The sequence below is a fragment of the Helianthus annuus genome, chromosome 4 (assembly GCF_002127325.2).
Source record: "Helianthus annuus cultivar XRQ/B chromosome 4, HanXRQr2.0-SUNRISE, whole genome shotgun sequence".
Classification (NCBI taxonomy): Eukaryota; Viridiplantae; Streptophyta; class Magnoliopsida; order Asterales; family Asteraceae; genus Helianthus; species Helianthus annuus.
In genome coordinates, this window is record NC_035436.2 from 5,639,293 (window position 1) to 5,645,633 (window position 6,341).

Sequence of the window (6,341 nt, forward strand, 5' to 3'; positions counted from 1 at the left end):
GATTATCGAAACGCTGCCGCAATCAGGGTAATAACTCGATCGCTATTACGATTCAATGTCCGATTGATTATAACTATCCAACGATAGTCCAGGTGCTGCTCAATTGAGCTTGTACTTTGATTAATCATCGTGATTTCGACTTGAATATTAGAGTGTTGTTCGAATTCGGACTATGCTCTGTTATTCGTTGTGAATCCGATTGAATTATCGAGTATTGCACTGATTAATCGTTGTGAGGGTTTAATCTCGTGAATTGACGTAACTGCTGTATTAGTTACTAACCTGCCTGTGTGTGCATTGTGTTAAACTAGGTGTAATCAAGGCTAATTAGTAGGCAATATCTATTTGCTCGTTAATCTGCAATGTGAGTCATTCTTCTTTTTAAATTGTTTTCTCACAGTTTGTGAGTAAGTATTACAATACCTCAAATTATTTTCAAGGTTATAATTACAGGGATTAAGTCTTTGTAATCACCAAATTACAGCTGGTATGTGGGGTATTGTGCACATTACTATTCTTATCACTCTAGGTGAGTGAGTATCACTCTGTGTGAGTGAGCCGTCACTATTTGGGGCGACGGGACCCAATAGTGGTATGACCACAGTCACAGATCCGGTCGAGTGACAAATACCCATTCTTGATAATTGGTTGATAGAAACATTGTAATCGCTCTTAATACTGTAAATTTATAACTAACGGGTCGTTTTAGAAAATGGAATGATTCACTCAGTATTTCCCCGCTGACTAAACCTTTTTCAAACATGTTTCAGGTGATCTGTGTGATCCAGGAAAAGTGCAGTAAAGCACTACAAGCTCAGAGAAGTGGCTCAGTGTGAATAAATAAATAAAAACATGTTTTGGCAAATAATGATTTCTGTGTGAAATCAACTGATTGTAAATTATGGGAATTTATCCCTAAAACTTTGTATAATATATTAAACGAGCAATTTTTACGGTGAAAAGATCCTGTAATAAAAGACTTCCGCTGCCGCATAAATTAAATAAAACGGGTACCACCGGGAACTGCCTCGCGGCCCCCGACTCCGTCCAGGGTGGGTCGGGGAGCCGTGACAGTGAAGGTGGTATCAGAGCTAATTACTATACCCTACAAAAAGTAACTTGGGGTGTCTTAGAGTAAGTCAAAAGTTGTGTCTCTTTACATCACACCTTTTACTAAAACCCTTTGGGGTGCCTTAGAGTAAGTCAAAAGTTGTGTCTCTTTACATCACACCTTTTACTAATATCCTTTCCTTACTAAACATGTAACCCAAACCAACATGTCCCAATATCAAAAGTTGTGTCTCTTTACATCACACCTATTACTAATACCCTTGCCTTAATAAACATGTAACCCAAACCAATATGTCCCAATATACACACCCTTTTCTCTAAATCAAACTTCAAGAATCATGTCTTTTTTAAGTCAAACAATTTAAAACCGAAAACTCATAGATACGGGTATTTAGGAAAATAAATACTAACTTGGGGTATGTTTAAGGGTTGCGTCCCTGCTTCATGATTTACGAAAGCATCTGGAACCGGTTGGCATTTATCTAAAACATTTACACCCACCGGTTGAAAATGGAACCGACAAACATTCATACCCACGTGCCTATAGAAACATTATATACATTCAAAGTTGTTGCACAATATTTCCTTAATTAACTTACCCTTTTAAATTAACTAAATTTGATATTACATGAAGAAGCGACGCATCTTTTACCCCAAACCTATAAACCCTTCAATCTTCCTAAAATCCATTTTCCTTTCTTCATACTCCATTCATCTTTAGGAACCACATCGGTTTCCCAGTATGAATAACGTTATCCTTCCTTCAAACTCCAGTCACTAATGAATATAAAGTACCAAACAACCACGCACGCCATACAGTTCCGCCAGTAACCGCCAACAATGTTTTCCCACCGATTCTCCCTCGCCTTAATTTTCTGCTGTTACCAATCTTCACTTCGGTTCGCCCCTGATTTTGTATGTTTTCACTGTTTATCAATCGTTTTATATATTCGCTTTTGATTACTTCGGTTCAGATTTTCAATTCTTGCTTCATCAATTGTTTTATTTTTTTACTGTTGATTATTTTGGTTTGTTTTTTATTACTTCGGTTCTTTGTATGATATGAACGGATGTGAATTTTTGTTTGTAGATTTTGAAAGTAAGATAGAGACTGAACTCACAATCATAAAACTTTAATCAAATTCTATCAGACCTTTAAGGAAAAGTTCGGCAAGAGACTACGATCCCGGTTCCGATGAACATTCAGTCTAAATTCTCCGAGTTTAATAAAATGATTGAATCTGATTAGACATTGAAAGCATTCGTTGTTTGCAACGATTTCATATCAGGTAATCGGTTAGATCTCGCCGCATGTTTATTGATTCGCATGCCTCTTAATATACGCTTATGTTATTTTATTTTAGTCGATGGAATTCCGATTGAAACCTTACAATTTATACAAAATCATGTAGAATTTTGAGTTAATTATTAGGGATGATCTTATGATGTTTATACAAGTGTCTGATCAATTGGTTTTTAATATTTTTTAAGCAATTGTTATCAAAATCCTTTTTTATTAAAATTTCTGATCCATTTGTTTTGGGGCGAACCATGATCTCGGTATTTTCATGTAAGTGTTGTTTAGTATTTTAAAAATAAATTTAATCAAAATTATTGGTGAAGAAGAGGATTAAATTTGATCAAATTGAGTTCAAATCGTTCCTCAACAGGAAGATATTAAAACCAATTTGACTTTTGTAAAGTTAAAGTTTATTTGTTTCTTTGTGTGTTTTGTTCAATTTTCGATTTAAATACTTCTTTGATTATTGATGATTTAATTCGTTAAATTTTAGAATCGGTTGTACACGCCCGTAGGTGTTATACTTCAACCTTCACATCCTGTTACAACTATCAAATACCTTTTAAAAGAGCATGTATGTGATTGCTGTGTTTTTTGAGAAAGATGAAGAAGTAAGAGGGCCATTGTTGGGTTAGTGTGAGTTTATGTGATGACTAATGGTTGTGTGTGTTTTTAATCATATGAAAATATTAACAAAATCTTTGAAAACATTCATATAGATGGAATTTCATTTGAGAAAATTTGAATTTTCTTTCAATTGTACGAATTGGGAATTGTGAAGTTTGTTTCAATGATTTTGTATCACATAATTGGTTAGATCCTGCCGCATTTTAATATTTTACATAGTGATTTGCATTCATAATCAGGTTCCCGCCGCAACGCGCGGGATAGCGTCAACTCGTTACTAATAATTAATAACTATTGAGCCACTGATCGAGCCACTGATTTAAGCCTATTACGGAATTAAGTATTTGACAAAATACTTAATCCTATTAGTTATCATTCTGTGATTATTTGTTTTATTAACTGATTATTTGATAGTTACAGTATGGGTAAAAAAAAGCTGTCTGCTATCTACCACAAACTAGATGTTGCATCTTCTTCTAAAAACCCAGTAAATTTAGAAGAAGGAATCTTTGTCCGCAAGGCAAACTATGAAAATCCTCTTTCCCCAGAGAAAAGGGATTCGATACTTAAAAAGAGTCAGGAGAAAAAGAAACCCCGAACCAAGAAAGTTAGGTTTAACCCAGAAGTCCAAGAGTTGGGCAATAGTACACCTTGGGAAGATAAAATAGACAAGAAATGGGCAAATCTCTATATGCTAGCTACTGTAGCAGAAAATGCCAATCTTTAAATATCCGATAAGTTGGGTCTAGTAAGAGAAATCACAATCCAGTAAATAAATAAAGTCCTAGCGTGTTTATTTCTGTTGTCCTTTGTATAAATTGGTATGCAATAAAACTTCAGTGTTTGTTTGTTAAACTTTGCTCCAAAGTTTTAACATTGCATTCTTGTATTTTGCATATATACTATGCAGCATGAATGAGATGTCGGAATCATTCCAGAATCTCAACTTATATCCAGTGCCTATCGAAGTCTCTCACGACTTTACTGGTTACATTGCTGACATAGAAGAACCTGTGGAATTCAAAGCTCCACCGTTGGAAAAAGCCAAACCTAAAAAGAAGAGAAGATACGTAGGGTGGAGGAAAGTACGCCGTAGGAAACCAGCAACTAGGAGACTTCCTAAAATAGAAAATCCTGTGAGCATGAACAAGGGAAAAGAAATAGAAACTGGAGAAAGTTCGAAACCACCAGAAAAGGAAATAGGAATAGATCTTAAGCAAAAGGGAATAGAAATTGGCGAAAGCTCTAAACAGTCTGAGGAAATCACGTTCCAAGACGAAATAGACCGCCTACTAGATAATTGTGATGTTATAGAGCCTATCAACAATAATCTTTTCTCTTATCTTGTTACAGCCCAATTTCCACTAAACCTAGGACCAGCTATTCCAGACCCACTAGTTCACACCAGACCATTAGGCCAAATGGAGGAATGGTGGACTAATGACTGGCAATTCCAAAATATAGTTAATAGTCCTTATAGCTTCCTTCCACAATTTGAACCAGAACCACTCCCGAATCCTCCCATGAGTAATGAAAACCTAGCTGAACTCCGTCAGTTCGGTGAAGAACTGATAGGTACAGGTAATAGGATCAGGGAAATGGGAGAGCATCTAACTTGGAAGTACGATGAGAGGGAGCATCGTTACTAGAACCGTCAGTTAAACCCCAGAAAGCCGTATTGTATAATAGTAACTTAAAATTCTGTAAAATGGGCAATAAAACTCTGTAAAATACGGTGTGTATGGATGCATATACAATATACCATAACAAAGTAAAAGTCGAGAAATCGACAATTTTGGTTATGCATGTATGTTGTGATAATCTATGTGAATTTTGTCATTGATAAGCTAGACACTAATAATTTTACCAATTAGCAGATGGAAAACGCTAATAATGAACCAATTAATGAAGTAAATCAATCTGAGCAAGAACAAGAAGATCAATATATAACTCGACAAGATATTGAGCACTTTATCGCCCAAGGGATAGCTCATGCTATTCCAGAAATTGTAGCTGCTGTTCAGAAACCTGCCGAACCACAATTAATTCCTAGTAAACGTATTCCGGAAGATAACGGCAGTAACAGCATAAATGGAGGCGGCAATCATGATGATCATGATCCGCAACAGGCCCCACTCCCTAAGAGAATAAAAGCTGCAACGCCTGGTTGCACTTACAAGGAATTTCTTGCTTGCAAACCCGCAGAATTTGCAGGTAATGAAGGGGCAACTGCAACACTGCGTTGGTTAGAGAAAACCGAGGCAGTAATTGCAATAAGCAAATGTGCTGAAGAGGATCAAGTGATGTATGCATCAAATCTGTTCAAAGAAGGAGCACTCGAATGGTGGAACACGGTCCTTCAGGCAAAAGGGAGAAGGATAGCCTATGCCATGAGTTGGGAAGAATTTAAGAATCTTGTAGAAAGAAAATTCTGTCCCGAATATGAAAAAGATCAAATGGCAAACAAATTCCTAAGTCACCGCATGACAGGGGTAGATTGCCGGGGCTATACTTCGACATTCTTTGAATACGCAAGGGTAGTGCCAACACTGGCTTCGCCAGAACCGGTACTTATCTCTCGTTACATCTGGGGGTTAATTAGTGAAATCCGAAACATCTTTAAAGCTGCGAGACCTTGTACTATTGACGATGCGGTAGAATTAGCTAATACCCTAACGGATGAGTTGGTACGCACAAGAGAGGAAGATCGTAAGAAGGAAATAGCTCAAAAGATTACCCAAGGGTTTCGTATGGGTAATATCAAGAAAAGAGGAACAGGGCAATCCTCATCATCTCCTTTCTGCAAAACTTGCAAAAAGAAGCATTATGGACAATGCAATATAGTTTGCAATTTTTGCAAAACGAAAGGACATCGGGAAGAAGACTGCAGGAAGAAAACAAGAATTTGCTATAATTGCAGAGAAAGAGGTCATTTCCAATTTGAATGTCCTAAATTAGCTAAACCTGTAGCCAACCAAACCAAACCAGCTGAAGGAGCAACCAAGAGAAATGCGCGGGCATTCCAGCTGACCACCCAAGAGGCCGAACTCATTCCGGATGTGATAGCTGGTACGTTCCTAGTACATGACGTATTTGCAAAAGTATTATTTGACTCTGGTGCGAACCAAAGTTTTATTAATACTTCATTTTGCCAAGCTCTTAAGTTACCATTAACCACTCTTAGGCAAATTTTCACAGTTGAAACCGCAGAAGGAAATTCTGTGAACATAGATAAAATCTGGCAAGAAGGAAAAATAGAATTATTAGGCCATAAGTTTTCTGCAAATCTGTTACCAATGAATTTAGCCGGATTCGATGTAGTATTAGGAATGGATTGGTTAAT